Raw genomic sequence first — 17,478 nt, 5'->3', positions numbered from 1 at the left:
TCCAGTCCTGTGGCCACTGCTGAGTTTTTCAGATTTGCTGGCATATTGAGTGCAGCACTTTCACAGCATCATCTTTTAGGATTTGAAATAGCTCAACTGGAATTCCATCACCTTCACTAACTTTGTTCATAGTGATGCTTTCTAAGGCCCACTTGACTTCACATTCCAGGATGTCTGGCTCTAGGTGAGTGATCACACCATCGTGATTATCTGGGTCATGAAGATTTTTTTTGTACAGTTCTGTGTATTCTTGCCACCTCTTCTTAATATCTTCTGCTTCTGTTAGGTCCAGACCGTTTCTTTCCTTTATTGACCCCTTCTTTGCATGAAATGTTCCCTTGGAATCTCTAATTTTCTTGAAGAGATCTCTAGTCTTTCCTATTCTATTGTTTTCCTCTGTTTCTTTGCATTGATTGCTAAGGAAGGCCTTCTTATCTCTCCTTGCTCTTCTTTGGAACTCTACATTCAGATGGGTATATCTTTCCTTTTCTCCTTTGCTTTTTGCTTCTCTTCTTTTCACAGCTATTTGTAGGGCCTCCTCAGACAGCCATTTTGCCTTTTTGCATTTCTTTTTCTTGGGGATGATCTTGATCCCTGTCTCCTGTACAGTGTCACGGACCTCTGGCCATAGTTCATCAGGCACTCTGTCTATCAGATCTAGTCCCTTTAATCTATTTCTCACTTCCACTGTATAATCATAAGGGATTTGATTTAGGTCATACCTGAATGGTCTAGTGGTTTTCCCCACTTTCTTCAATTTAAGTCTGAATGTGGCAATAAGGAGTTCATGATCTGAGCCACAGTCAGCTCCTGGTCTTGTTTTTGCTAGCTGTATAGAGCTTCTCCATCTTTGGCTACAAAGAATATAATCAATCTGATTTTGGTGTTGACCATCTGGTGATGTCCATGTGTAGAGTCTTCTCTTGTGTTGTTGGAAGAGGGTGTTTGCTATGACCAGTGCATTCTCTTGGCAACGCTCTGTTAGCCTTGGCCCTCCTTCATTCCATACTCCAAAGCCAAATTTGCCTGTTACTCCAGGTGTTTCTTGACTTCCTACTTTTGCATTCCAATCCTCTATAGTGAAAAGGGCTTCTTTTTGGGGTGTTAGTTCTAGAAGGTCTTGTAGGGCTTCATAGAAGTGTTCAACTTCAACTTCTTCAGCATTACTGGTCGGGGCATAGACTTGGATTACTGTGATATTGAATGGTTTGCCTTGGAAACGAACAGAGATCATTCTGTCCTTTTTGAGATTGCATCCAAGTACTGCTTTTCAGACTCTTCTGTTGACTATGATGGTTACTCCATTTCTTCTAAGGGATTCCTGCCCACAGTGGTAGATATAACGGTCATCTGAGTTAAATTCAGCCTTTCCAGTCCTTTTTAGTTCACTGATTCCTAGAATGTCAGCATTCACACTTGCCTGTTTGAACACTTCCAATTTGCCTTGATTAATGGACCTAACATTCCAGGTTCCTATGCAATATTCCTCTTTACAGCATCAGAGCTTGCTTCTATCCCCAGTCACATCCACAACTGGGTATTGTTTTTGCTTCGGCTCCATCCCTTCATTCTTTCTGGAGTTATTTCTCCATTGATCTCCAGTAGCATATTGGGCACCTACCGACCTGTGGAGTTCATCTTTCAGTGTCCTATCTTTTTGCCTTTTCATACTGTTCATGGGGTTCTCAAGGCAAGAATACTGAAGTGGTCTGCCATTCCCTTCTCCAGTGGACCACATTCTGTCAGACGTCTCCACCATGACCCGTCCATCTTGGGTGGGCCCCACATGGCATGGCTTAGTTTCATTGAGTTAGACAAGGTTGTGGCCCTGTGATATGATTGGTTAGTTTTCTGTGATTGTGGTTTCAGTCTATCTGCCCTCTGATGCCCTCTTTCAGTGCCTACCATCTTACTTGGGTTTCTCTTACCTTGGACGTTGGGTATCTATTCATGGCTGTTCCAGCAAAGCGCAGCCGCTTCTCTTTACCTTGGACGTCGGATGTCTCCTCACTGCCGCTGCTCCTGACCTTGGATGTGGGGTAACTCCTCCTGACCGCCGATTCTGCTATAAGTTAATTTATTAGCAGCCACCTAAGGTGTTCATTCTGACTGAATCCTCAGGTCTGTGCTGTGACATACCAGGCAACAGATCCACAGGAAGTGGGACACAGAGGGGAGTGTTGTTTCCTGAGAGTTAGAAGCCAAAACAAGGACTGGAAAAACCTGGCAAGATCCTGGGAAGCCAAGTCCTGTTATCGCTAATTGAGGGAGAGTTACCTGGGCAGACTGAAGTTGAGACAGATGAAGGATCTGGCTGCTGAGGAATCTCTGCCCGCAGGCTTCTGTGTAACCACCACACTCTTCAGCTGCCAATGTGATCTCATTGGAAAATCATACCGAGTGGGTGTTAAATAAATCAAGCAGTGCAGAACTATAAACAGGAGTAACCACAATGTTTCAAGCATTGACTGCTTTTTATTTTTAATTACATTTCCTGTATGTGAATGTGGGTCTGCTACCAAAATGCAGACAGAGGCCCATTGAGTGAAGGTGAGAGCGCCCTCCTCTTCCCGCTCACTCTCCTCCCCTCAGAAAGCAGTTAACCTCTGCTGCCCATACCTTCGTGGATGTATTGGAATATTGTATATAGTTTGGAAGGTGAGAAAATTTTAAATTATAAGTACAGAGCCTGCTCTTATTAGGTGTTCGGAACTCAGTGTCCACTAAAAGCATAAATAGAGTTAGAGCTAGCCTCAGTCCTCAACTTGGATGGAGAACAGGGCTGGGTAAACACTAAAGCCAAGACCCGCTAACAGTGTGGGGGCCCGGGACAACCCCAGGAGCCAAGGCTTAGGAGCCATGCCTGGGGCCCACTGCACCAGTGGCTAAGTTACAGGCACAGCCTCCTTTCTTGGGTCTCTTACCCTCATAGGCTGTTGGGTCTGCATCTCAGAACCTACCCCAAACTGCAGAATCCCAACTTGGATTTTCTATCTTGCCTGGGGTTCCATGCAGCACTCTCAAAAATTAAGACTCTCCTGCAAATGTCCTTTTTCCCTTTTGGCAAATTCCTCTAAACCCCACCTTCCCACGTCCCAGCTTGCTTGACTGACACCTGCCTCTGACCAATCAGAGTGTGTGGTCCTTTCTGGCCATCCCCTCCTATTTTGAACCTGCATCAGATCTCTTCCTGTCTACTTTCTGGTTTCTTGGACTTTTCTAAACACTTCTCCTTAAAAGGGACTGTAAAGAAAGAATTGTTCAGTGAAGAATCAGAAATTTAAAACAAAATGAACAGGACAAAAATGCGAGGGAGCCATCAAACACACAGTAGGAGCAGCCTAGGTGCAAAGGAGGGGGCCTGTAAATGGAAGGTTGGTGAATCTGTGATCATTTTTTATTTCATTATTTATTGTCACCGTTGTTACTATCACTGTTAGATCAATTTGCCACAAATGGGTTTGCTAAAAGACAACTTATCATTTGTCAAATTAGCCAAAAATCTAATGACCAATGACAGTAAAATGGAGGTGAGACCTCCCTGACTGCCACCCAATACCCTGAGAGCTGAGGGGTGAGGTAGGCTCCACCATCTGCCCCCAGAAGCCAGGCTTTGGCAGTGGGGGTGGCTTAGAATTCATTCAGCATCTATTGGGAACAATGGAGATTCTACAAAGTTAGGACATACTATAAATACTTACTGAACATGTTTATTTCTAGTTCACAATATATCATAGATATTTTCCATGTCATTATATACAGAACTGCCTACTTACCATTAACAATCTAGACTTTTCTCTATATCACACCTTGTGGTAGGGAGAATAATGTCTCCTTCATCCCCCCCGAAAAGATGTTTATAAGCTGATTCCTGGAACCTCTCAGTATGTTTCCTTACATAGCATAAGCGACTTTGCAGGTGTGATTAAGGTTAGGAACCCTGAGATGGGGAGATTATCAGAGATGATTGGGGTCAGCCTAGTGTAAAGGTAAAGAGTCTGCCTGCAGTGTGGGAGACCCAGGTTCAAACCATGTCTCGGGAAGATCCCCTGGAGAAGGAATTGGCAACCCACTTCAGTATTCTTGCCTGGAGAATCCCAAGGACAGAGCAGCCTAGCAGGCTACAGTCCATGGGGTCACAAAGAGTCGGACATGACTGAGCGACATCACTTTCACTTTCACTGTCTTTAGTGTAAACAGAGAGGTCATTAAAAGCAGAAAATTTTTCCCTGACTGTGGTCAGAGGGAGATGTGACTACAGAAGCTTAATCAGAGAGCTGCAGCATGTTGGCTTTGCAGGTGAAGAAGGGGCCGTGCATCAAAGAATGCATGGCAACTTCTAGAAGCTGGGAAAGGTAAGCTCATGGAATGTCCCATACTCCCCAGCAAGAAAAGCAACCCTGCTTAATTTTAAGCCCAGGAGATTTGTGTTTAACTTCTGACTTATAGAACTGTAGGATGATAAATTGTGTTGGTTTAAGGTATCAGGTTTGTTGTAATTTATAACAGCAGCAAGGAAAAAAAAGAAAATACGGCTCCAGAATCAGTTTGGGGCCTTTGTTGCCATGTATCTAGGTCAGCGTAAATATTTGCCTTTTCCATGTTGTCTTTTCCTGTTGGTTAACCAAATCTGGTCACACAGCACACTCGAGATACTCTTCTGTGTGAGGGAGAGCTCTCATCAGCTCAACAGATGAGCATGGAGGAGCTTTGCTGTAGCCTGGCTTGGTCAGGAGTCTTGGGCCCTGCCATTTCTGGACTATTTAACTCCTCCACCACGCACCCAGAGGGCCAAACCACTCCTGTTCTACCAGTGGTTGCCAGGTTGAACAGGGAGTGAGAGTAAGAGCAGGAGCACTCTAGATCCCAGGACAACGGTGCCCAAAGCTTTTGCGTCTTTCTTCTTGGCCCGGCCCCAGCCTGCCCAGGCCTCGGTGTTCAGAGCAGTCAGTCAGGTGCTACCCGCCTTAATGTCGCCTTGCTAGGTGTTGGGTGCTGGTCTGGTCTGGAGAGTTCATACTCTCAAGAGGAAATGTTTAACATGTTTCACGTGTTTACATATTATTTGTTTTCCTTCTGTGAATTTTCTGTTTATAGTCTCTTAGCCAATGTCCCTGATCACTGGAGACAGATACCACCTGAAGTTTATTTAAAGAATACTGATAGACAAAATGTTATCAACTACTAAGTGACGGATGCACAGAAGTTAATTTTTCATTCTTTCTACTTTTTGTAAGATTAAAATTTTTCCAAATGAAATGTGAGGAGGCAGAGGCTCACAAGGGTTCGGAAAGTGACCACAGCCTATCCTGGGTCTCTCCTGTCTCAGACCATCTTCCCAGCTCTGAAGATGACTGATACCACTATCTGAAGATTCTCAGCCAACTTGGTTGAGTCCACCTCTTCCAGTTCAATAGTATGGGTGACAAGAGTCAGCCTCAGCCCTAATTTAGAGTGACATTGACCTCAATGGATAGCAATTACCACATTTCAGGTAAAGCAGGAAAGGATATTGACTTTTATCTTGCCTCTCCAGGAAGGAAAACCTCAGTTTTTAAGCAGAGAAGATCAGGTGGGGCACACAGTGTAGACACTAAGTTGGTGACTATACTCTCAGCACCATTTCTGAAAGGTGGCTTTCTCTGAGTTAATCCTGGACGCTCTGGGGATTGACCCTGGTCTCCTGCACTGCAGGTGGGTTCACTGCCACCTGGGCCACCAGGAGGCCCAGTGTAGGGGAAAGTGGACCAAGCACAGGAGGCAGTGCATTCTAGGCACAGAAGCGCTGGATACGAAGCCAAAGGACATCCTGGAACCATCATCACCATCAAGTCAGGGCTAAGCAAATGTAGTCATATCCACATTATACTTAGAACACCTGAAGTTCATGATCAAACTGTACAAAGAAGCAACTTTTAATAGAGCTAAGTTCTGGTCTGTGAGCCATTTAATGGTCATGGTGTTGTGTCAGCCATTCAGTTTTATGTTAATTCATCTATATGAGAGTAAGCAGAAATGTTGAACTTAAAGCTCCAAGCTATTTAACAAAAAAAAAAAAAGAGGCTGAAAAATGCAATAAACTATCACTCTGCCTATCATTAACAGTCTCCTCCAACTTGTTTTCAAGCAGTCTGACAAAGAAAACAAATATAATTTCAGTGTGAAAGCCATCATTTTTGTCTGTTTATGTTATCTAATTTATTCAGTTGTAATTCATTCAATTGTGTATAACAAATATTTTGCAGAGTTTAGGTATAATTCAATGAAGCCCTATTAATAATTGCATTTTCCTAAGGTGAAAAAAATTTCTAAATGTCACAGATTATTTAAATATATGAACACTGAAGTGAAAAAAGTTAAAAAATTTGAAATGAAGTGTTAGTTGCTCAACATTTATTTATTGATGCAATCTCTGAGTTTCTCTTAACTAGGAGTTTTCTTTGTAAATGTGGCAATTACAGATTAATCACAGAAAGTTGAATTACCTGACCATAGATTGAATACAGATTTGGAAAACAAAGTTTCAACTTTTCTTTGTTTACATATGCACCTATCCTACAATGCAAATACAAGCATAGTTTTAGGGAACAGTATCATTTTTGAGATTTTCATAACCAAATATTACAATTTAACATAAAATAATCAGTTAAAAAATAGTAGTTTTTTTTTTTTTTTCCAAAAAAATAGTAGTTTTATACCATTAGCCTATATTGCTCAAAGGTCATGGCGCTGGAATAAATATCTGTGTTCTTCCAAAATTCATGTTGAAATCCTATCCTCCAAGGTGATATTCTTAGGAGGTGGGGGCAGTCCTAAGGTGGCAGAGGAATAGGACAGGGAGACCACTTTCTCCCCCACAAATTCATCGAAATATCATTTGAACGCTGGGCAAATTCCACAAAACAACTTCTGAATGCTGGTAGAGGACACCAGGCACCCAGAAAGGCAGCCCATTCTCTTCAAAAGGAGGTAGGGCAAAATATAAAAGATAAAAAGAGAGCCAAAAGAGTTAGGAAAGAGAGCCACCCCGGGGAGGGAGTCATGACAGAGGAGGAGTTTCCAAACACCAGGAAACCCCCTCACCAGCGGGTCTGGTGGGGAGACAGATTACACACCTAGCCGCGATTCCACTATCCCGGAAAAGCTTGAGTCCGCCAGCAGCGAGCGGGGGCTGAACAGGGAGGGCGTGCATGCACAGGGTGGGGACCGGGCCTGAATGCCCTGAGGACAATCTGAGGGAGCTGATGTGAGACAGTAACCGAAACTGTGGGATAACCAGAGAGAAAAAAGAGAGAGAGAGAAGCTTCCTGGGAAAGCTCTAAGGCACAGCCTGGCCCGCTCACAGAACAAAGGACTGAGCAATCACCAGAGGAGAGCTAGCGGGCTGCGGGCTGGCCCCTCCCCGCTGCCAGAGGCGGAGAGGCGGGCGGAGGACAGCCAGAGACGGAAGGCAAGGGGCAGTCTCGGCCCGGAGACGGCATCCTCCCCCAAACTGTGAGCAGGCTCCCAGTTGCTAACGAAGTCTTCCTAGGACCCTGGACGGTGGACATCTGCCAGGAGGGTCGCAGTCAAGAGATCAGCTCCCCAGAGTAGACACACGGCTCTTCCGCTGCGCACCCAGTTTCCTGGGACCGGGAGGCTGGGACCGGGAGGTGGTAAGACTCACCGCCCAGCTGGGAGAGTGTGCTTGCCAAACAGGATCGCCTGAGCTGCTCGGACCTGGGAAGGGCACAAAACGCAGGCCCGACCGAGTCTGCGCCTTTGTGGAGCACCCGAGAACCTGAACCTGAGCAGCTTAGACCTGGGGAGTGCACACAACCCAGGGCCTGCTTCAGACTTCCCCTGCAGAGCAACCTGGAGCCTGAGCAGTGTAGACCAGGAAAGCCCACACGCCGTGAGCGGGGGCAAACCCAGCGTGGCCCAGACACTGCGAGCACTCCCCACACACGCCAGCGATGGTTTTTGCAGTGCTCCTCCCTCCCCACAGCACGGCTGAACAAGCGAGCCTATATAAGTGGCCACCTTCACCCCCTTGTGTCAGGGCGGAAATTAGACACTGGAGAAACTTGCAAAGGAGGAAGCCAAAATAAACAAAGAACAGGGAACCGCTCTGGAAGTGACAGAGGCAACAGAGTAAACCCCTGGAGTTAGCACTGCCTACACTGGAAGGGGCCTATAGACCTGAGAAGAAGTATAAGCTGGAATAAGGAACTATCTGAAATTGAACTGACCTCACACTGCCCTCAACAGCTTCAGCGAAATTCCTAGATATATTTTACTATTATCATTTTTTAATTTTTAAGTTCTTTATTTGTCCTTTAGTTTTCATTTTTATAACCTACTATTATTACCTTGCAAAAAAAAGACCCTATTTTTAAAGCAAATTTCATATATTTTTTTTATAATTTTTGTGACTTTGTTTTTTTTTCAATATTGTATTTTTGAGAGTCTAACCTCTACTCTAGATTTTTAATCTTTGCTTTTTAGTTTTTGTTATCAATTTTGTACCTTTAAGAACCTTTTTTACTTAGGAGTGTGATTACTGGCTTGATTGCTCTCTCCCCCTTTTGACTCTCCTTTTTCTCCCCCAGGTCGCCTCTATCTCCCCCCTCCCCCTTCACTTCTCTACCCAACTCTGTGAATCTCTTTGTGTGTTCCGGGCTGTGGAGAACACTCAGGGAACTGATTACTAACTAGATCTGTCTCTCTCCTTTTGACTCCCCTTCTTCTCCTGGTCACCTCTATCTCCTTCCTCCCTCTTCTCTTCTCTGTGTAACTCCGTGAACTGCTCTGAGTGTTCAAGACTGTGGAGAGCACATAGGGGACTGATTACTGCCTAGAATGCTCTCTCCCCTTTTGATCCCCCCTCTTCTCCTCCTGGTCACCTCTATCTCCCTCCTGCCTCTTCTCTTCTCCATGTAACTCTGTGAACCTCTCTGGGTGTCCCTCATTGTGGAGAATCTTTTCACCATTCACCTAGATGTTTTATCATCAGTGCTGTATGGATGGAGAAGTCTCAATACTACTGTAAGAATAAGACTGAAAGCCAGAGGCAGGAGGCTTAAATCCAAAACTTAAGAACTCCAAAAAACTCCTGACTCCAGGGAACATCAATTGACAAGAGCTCATCCCAAAACCTCCATACCTACACTGAAACCAAGCTCCACCCAAGGGCCAACAAGCTCCAGAGCAAGACACACCACGCTAGTGCTCCAACAACGCAGGAACATTACCCCAAACACAAAAATACAGGCATCCAAAAGTCACACCAAACCCACAGACACCTCAAAACTCACTGCTGGACACTTAATTGCATTCCAGAGAGAGGAGACCCAGCTCCACCCACCAGAACACAGACGCAAGCTTCCCTAACCAGGAAACCTTGACAAGCCACTCATCCAACCCCACCCACAGGGAGGAACCTCCACAATAAAGAGGAACCACAAACTGCCAGAATACAGGAAGGCCATCCTAAACACAGCAATCTAAACAAAAGGAAAAGTCAGAGAAATATTCAGCAGGTAAAGGAACATGATAAATGCCCACCAAACCAAACTAAAGAGGAGGAAATGGATGGGGAGTCTACCTGAAAAATAATTCAGAATAATGATAGTAAAAATGATCCAAAATCTTGAAAACAAAATGGAGTTCCAGATAAATAGTCTGGAGACAAGGATTGAGAAGATGCAAGAAAAGTTTAACAAGGGCCTAGAAGAAATAAAAAAGAGTCAATCAATAATGAATAATGCAATAACTGAGATCAAAAACACTCTGGAGGGAACCAACAGTAGAACAACTGAGGCAGTTATGACTGAGGCAGAAGATAGGATAAGTGAGGTGGAAGATAGAATGGTGCAAATAAATGAAGCAAAGAGGGAAAAAAGAAATAAATGAGGACAACCTCAGAGACCTCTGGGACAATGTCAAATACCCCAACATTCAAATCATAGGAGTTCCAGAAGAAGACAAAAAAAAAAAAAAAAAAAAGCCATGAGAAAATAGTTGATGAGATAATAGTTGAAAACTTCCCTAAAATGGGGAAGGAAATAGCCACCCAAGTCCAAGAAACCCAGAGAGTCCCAAACAGGATAAACCCAAGGTGAAACACCCCAAGCTACATAGCAATCAAATTAACAAAGATCAAACACAAAGAACAAATACTAAAAGCAGCAAGGGAAAAACAACAAATAATATACAAGGGGATTCCCATAAGGATAACAGCTGATCTTTCAATAGAAACTCTTCAGGCCAGAAGGGAATGGCAGGACATACTTAAAGTGACAAAAGAGAAAAACCTACAACCCAGATTACTGTACCCAGCAAGGATTTCATTCAAATATGAAGGAGAAATCAAAAGTTTTTTAGACAAGCAAAAGCTGAGAGAATTCAGCACCACCAAACCAGCTCTTCAACAAATGCTAAAAGATTTTCTCTAGGCAGGAAACACAGAAAGGGTTTACAAACTTGAACCCAAAAACAACAAAATAAATGGCAATGGAATCATACTTATTAATAATTACCTTAAATGTAAATGGGTTGAATGCCCCAACCAAAAGAATGGCTGAATGGATACAAAAACAAGACCCCTGTATATGCTGTCTACAAGAGACCCACCTCAAAACAAGGGACACATACAGACTGAAAGTGAAGGGTTGGAAAAAGATATTTCACGCAAATGGAGACCAAAAGAAAGCAGGAGTAGCAATATTCATATCAGGTAAAATGAACTTTGAAATAAAGGCCATGAAAAGAGACAAAGAAGGACACTACATAGCGATCAAAGGATCAACCCAAAAAGAAGATATAACTATAAATATATATGCACCCAACATAGGAGCACTACAATATGTAAGGCAAATGCTAACAAGTATGAAAGGGGAAATTAACAGTAATACAATAATAATGGGAGACTTTAATACCCCACTCACACCTATGAATAGATCAACTAAACAGCAAATTAGCAAGGAAACACAAATTTTAAATGATACAGTAGATCAGTTAGACCTAATTGATATCTAAGGGCATTTCACCCCAAAACAAAGAAATTCACCTTTTTCTCAAGTGCACACGGAATCTTCTCCAGGATAGATCACATCCCGGGCCATAAATCTAGCCTTGGTAGATTCAAAAAAATTGAAATCATTCCAAGCATCTTTTCTGATCACAATGCAATAAGATTAGATGTCAACTACAGGAAAAAAAAAACAAAACTATTAAAAATACAAACATATGGAGGCTAAACAACACTCTTGAATAACCAACAGATCACAGAAGAAATCAAAAAAGAAACCAAAATTTGCATAGAAACGAATGAAAATGAAAACACAACAACCCAAAATGTATGGGATTCAGTAAAAGCAGTGCTAAGGGGAAGGTTCATAGCAATACAAGCTTACCTCAAGAAACAAGAGAAAAATCAAATAAATAACCTAACTCTACACCTAAAGCAACTAGAAAAAGAAGAAATGAAGAACCCCAGGGTTAGTAGAAGGAAAAAAATCATAAAAATTAGGGCATAAATAAATGAAAAAGAAACAAAGGAGACCATAGCAAAATTCAACAAAGCTAAAAGCTGGTTCTTTGAGAAGATAAATAAAATAGACAAACCATTAGCCAGACTCATCAAGAAAAAAGGGAGAAGAATCAAATCAACAAAATCAGAAATGAAAATGGAGAAATTACAACAGAAAACACAGAAATACAAAGGATCATAAGAGACTACTATCAGCAACTATATGCCAATAAAATGGACAACTTGGAAGAAATGGACAAATTCTTACAAAAGTATAACTTTCCAAAACTGAACCAGGAAGAAATAGAAAATCTTAACAGACCCATCACAAGCACAGAAATCAAAACTGTAATCAGAAATCTTCCAACAAACAAAAGTCCAGGACCAGATGGCTTCACAGCTGAATTCTACCAAAAATTTAGAGACGAGCTAACAACTATCCTACTCAAACTCTTCCAGAAAATTTCAGAGGTAGGTAAACTTCCAAACTCATTCTATGAGACCACCATCACCCTAATACCAAAACCAAACAAAGATGCCACAAAATAAAGAAAACTACAGGCCAATATCACTGATGAACATAAGATGCAAAAATACTTAACAAAATTCTAGAAAACAGATCAAACAACATATTAAAAAGATCATACATCACGACCAGGTGGGCTTTATCCCAGGGATGCAAGGATTCTTCAACATTCACAAATCAATCAATGTGATACACCACATTAACAAATTGAAAGATAAAAACCATATGATTATCTCAATAGATGCAGAGAAAGCCTTTGACAAAATTCAGCACCCATTTATGATAATAATAAAAAAAAAACCTCCAGAAAGCAGGCATAGAAGGAACATACCTCAACATAATAAAACCATATATGATAAACCCACAGCAAACATTATCCTCAATGGTGAAAAATTGAAAGCTTTTCCCCTAAAGTCAGGAACAAGACAAGGGTGCCCACTCTCACTACTACTATTCAACATAGTTTTGGAAGTTTTAGCCACAACAATCAGAGAAGAAAAAGAAACAAAGGGAATCCAAATTGGAAAAGAAGAAGTAGCTCTCACTGTTTGCAGATGACATGATCCTCTATATAGAAAACCCTAAAGACTAGACCAGGAAGTTACTAGAGCTAATCAATGAATACGGTAAAGTTGAAGGATACAAAATCAACACACAGAAATCCAAATTAAGGAAACAATTCCATTCACCGTTGCAATGAAAAGAATAAAATACTTAGGAATAAATCTACCTAAGGAAACAAAGGACCTATATATAGAAAACTATAAAACACTGATGAAAGAAATCAAAGAGAACACAAATAGATGGAGAAATATACCACCTTCATAGATCGGAAGAATCAATATAGTGAAAATGAGTATACTACCCAAAGCAATCTATAGATTCAATGCAATCCCTATCAAGCTACCAACAGTATTTTTCAGAGAACTAGAACAAATAATTTCACAATCTGTATGGAAACACAAAAAAACCTCGAATAGTCAAAGCAATCTTGAGAAAGAAGAATGGAATTGGAGGAATCCTCCAATTTCTCCAGTCCTCCAATTGGAGGAATCAATCTGTACTACAAAGCTACAGTCATCAAGACAGTATGGTACTGGCACAAAGACAGAAAAATAGATTAACAGAACAAAATAGAAAGCCCAGAGATTAATCCACATACCTATGGACATCTTATCTTTGACAAAGAAGGCAAGAATATACAATTGGGGAAAAGACAATCTCTTTAACAAATGGTGCTGGGGAAATTGATCAACCATTTGTAAAAGAATGAAACTAGAACGCTTTCTAACACCATACACAAAAATAAACTCAAAATGGATTAAAGATCTAAATGTAAGACCAGAAACTATAAAACTCCTAGAGGAAAACATAGGCAAAACACTCTCTGACATAAATCACAGCAAGATCCTCTATGACACACCTCCCAGAGTAATGGAAATAAAAGCAAAAATAAACAAATGGAACCTAATTAAACTTAAAGGCTTTTGCACAACAAAGGAAACTATAAGAAAGGTGAAAAGACAGCCTTCAGAACAGGAGAAAATAATAGCAAATGAAGCAACTGACAAAGAATTAATCTCAAAAATATACAAGCAGCTCCTGCAGCTCAATTCCAGAAAAATAAATGACCCAATCAGAAAATGGGCCAAAGAACTAAACAGATATTTCTCCAAAGACGACATACAGATGACTAACAAACACATGAAAAGATGCTCAACATCACTCATTATCAGAGAAATGCAAATCAAAAGCACAATGAGATACCATCTCACACTGGTCAGAATGGCTGCAATCAAAAAGTCTACAAACAATAAATGCTGGAGAGGGTGTAGAGAAAAGGGAACCCTCTTACACTATTGGTGGGAATGCAAGCTAGTATAGCCACTAGGGAGAACAGTGTGGAGATTCCTTAAAAAACTGAAAATAGAACTGCCATACGACCCAGCAATCCCACTGCTGGGCATACACATCAAGGAAACCAGAATTGAAAGAGACACGTGTATCCCAATGTTCATTGCAGCATTTTTTTGTTTACAATAGCCAGGACATAGAAGCAAACTAGATGTCCATCAGCAGACGAATGGATAAGAAAGCTGTGGTACATATACACCATGGAATATTACTCAGCTATTAAAAAGAATGCATTTGAATCAGTTCTAATGAGGTGGATGAAACTGGAACCTATTATACAGAGTGAAGTAAGTCAGAAAGAAAAACACCAATACAGTATATTAACACATATATATGGAATATAGAAAGATGGTAACGATGACCCTATATGCAAGATAGCAAAAGAGACACAGATGTAAAGAACAGACTTTTGGACTCTGTGGGAGAAGGCGAGGGTGGGATGGTTTGAGAGAATAGCATTGAAATATGTATACGCCAGTCCAGGTTTGATGCATGGGACAGGGTGCTCAGGGCTGGTGCACTGGGATGACCCTGAGGGATGGGATGGGAAGGGAGGTGGAAGAGGGGTTCATGATGGGGAACACGTGTACACCCATGGCACATTCATGTCAATGTATGGCAAAACCAATACAATATTGTAAAGCAATTAGCCTCCAATTAAAATAAATACATTTAAAATAAAATAATTAAAAAAAAATTTTTAACAGGAGGGGCCTCTGGGAGATAGCTATGTCCTGAGGGTAGAGCCCTCCTGAATTGGATTAGTACCTTTATGAAAGAAACCCCCGAGAGTTCCCTTATCCATCCCTTTTCATCTATGAACCAGAAAGTGGGCTCTCTCTAGACACCAAATGTGCTGGCACTTTGATCTTGACTTCTAGCCTCCCAGACTGTGAGAAATAAGTTTCTGTTGTTTATAAGCTACTCAGCCTCTGGTATTTGTTTACAGCAGCTCAAATGGACACACACATTAATTAAGAATATAAAGTCATACTTTTCTTATTTATATTGGATGAATTTTTCTTTTGAAGAAATAAAAAACATGATAAAGATTTTTCACTCTCCATAATAATGCAAGGGCTTGCCAGGTGGCACTAGGGATAAAGAACCTGTCTCCAATGCAGAAGACATAAGAGACTCAAATTCAATCCCCAGGACGGGAAGATCTTCTAGAGGAGGGCATGGCAACCCACTCTAGTGCTCTTGCCTGGAGAATCCCTATGGATAGAGGAGCCTGGCAGGCTACAGTACATAGGGTCACAAAGAGTTAGATATGACTGAAGTGACTTAGCATGCATGCAAGCAAGAATGCAAATGTTCTGTTTCAAGATAATATTCAAAACTTAATTAAGGATAGGATTTTAAAAGTAAATGTGAAAAAAATAGCAACCTTATTTTTATATTATCCATCAACAGTGTTATGTTAATTTTGATATGGGTGCTGATAGGGTAATACTGATTACTAGTAGTTGCGAAGGAAATATGAACGAAAGGACCTGGATTTCACATAAATATATCTTTTTCTGAGTCCCCAAAATTGAGAAACTTTACAGAGAGTCTTCACCTAAAAGTTCTTTTAAATATTTTTAAATGTAAATTTAAGATTATCACATCAAAATGAAGGTCTTTTGACTTTGTTTATGGCTTTATTTTTTGCCACTCAGAAGCTGGACATTTTTATGTAGGCAAATTTTATCAACCTTCATAGCTTATGGTTTGGGGTCTTGTTTAGAAGGGCCTTCTCTACTCAGTCAACATTTTTTAAATGTTTTACACTTACTTTCTTTGAATATTTTAAGGGTTTTTTTTTTTTAATATTTAAAACTTGGCCCCATAAGAATTTACTTTGGCATAAATATATCTTCAGTATGGAAGGTTTACAGTCAAGGCTGTATTTTGTTTATTTGTTTGTGTTTGTTTTTGTTTTGGTCATGCAGCATGTGGGATCTTAGTTCCCAAGCAGGGATCAAAACTGCACCCTCTATAGTGGAAGCAGGGAATCTCAACCACTGGTCCACCAGGGAAGTCCCCTGGGTGTATGGCTTTTCTTCTATGTTTTCTGGCTTAGGTGTCATGAGGTTTTGTTGTTGTAGAATGGCATTTCTTGGGAACAATGTGGATAGTGGACTGGAATAGGACACACCCAGGGGACAGGCAAGAAACCCCACTGAAGAAGTCTTGGCAGGGAAGGAACATGGCATGTGAAATCACTTTCCAATTAAAATAGCTCTTCCTTCACAAATTCTTTTTTTTTTTTTAATTATTTACTTTTGGCTGCTCTGGGTCTTCACTGATGCATGGGCTTTTGTCTAGTTGCGGTGAGCAGGAGCTCCTCTCTAGCTGTGGTGCACGGGTTTCTCATTGCAGTGGCTTCCGTTGTTGAGGAGCATAGACTGTAGTGTCCATGGGCTTCAGTAGTTACAGCATGTGGGCTCAGTAAATGTGGCTTCAATAGTTAACGGTGCACGGGTTTAGTTGTTCTGTGGCTTGTGTGATCTTCCTGGCCCAGGGGTCAAACCCAAGTCTCCTGCATTGGCAGGCGGATTCTTTTTCCACTGAGCCACCAGAGAAGCCCCACAAATTCATTTTGCTTATGTGACATGGTGAACAACATATTATCTACTAAGATATATAGGTAGCTGCTTTAATAGCAATTGAATATAACTCCCACACCAAGGGTGAGGGCTTCCCAGAATAGGGAAAAACATCCCTGGTGCAGAGTGATAATGAGAGAGTTCCATCAGACTCCTACTTTCCCCACATAGCTAAAAGCAGTTCACTATTTCTGAAACACAAACTAGAAATCAGAAAACTTGAGAACAGGAAGCTGGAGAAGCAGTCAGGGTATGACTTTAGAGAGATTTATGCTTTTAGTAGAGGACAGGAGAGAAAAATCACTGAAGTGCTCTTAGTTGAGAGTTGTCAGATCTGTCAAAAGGATTTGGAAATCATCAGTGGTGTGGGTGGAAACATGGGGAAACATGAGTGTTGTGGTTGCCCAGGGTTACCAAGTTGCAGAGGACTTGATGTTTAGAGGAATTCTTGATCTCTGTGAGAATGTGATGAAAGCTCTGGACTGTCTCTCCAGAAAAACGCACATGTTAAAAATCACACAAACTTCTATACAGTTTCAGGGAACCCTCTGATTAAGAGTATTTGACAGAGGAGAAAGGGAAGAGGCTTGAGGAAGAGGATATTTGAAACAAATGGAAAGACAACGAGCAGAGCAGGAAAGAGGCCAGAGAAAGACAGGCCAAGAAGTCAAGAAGAGCCAGGAGACTGAGGCTGCAGGAAGTTGTGGGAGAGCAGAGATGTAAAGAGGACCAAGTCACATGCTGTTGGGACTTCTGCTGAGGTAAGTCCAGAAGCACGTCTTTTGCACTTAGCTAAGAAATCACTGGTAGGAGATTTCCCTGGTGGTCCAGAAGCTGAGACTGTGTGCTCCCAGTGCAGGAGGCCCAGGTTCCATCCCTGGTCAGGGAACTAGGTCCCACATGCCACAACCAAAGACCCAGCATGCCACAGC

This window comes from Muntiacus reevesi, chromosome 7, assembly GCF_963930625.1.
Source record: "Muntiacus reevesi chromosome 7, mMunRee1.1, whole genome shotgun sequence".
Taxonomy (NCBI): Eukaryota; Metazoa; Chordata; class Mammalia; order Artiodactyla; family Cervidae; genus Muntiacus; species Muntiacus reevesi.
This window is presented reverse-complemented; position numbering follows the sequence as displayed.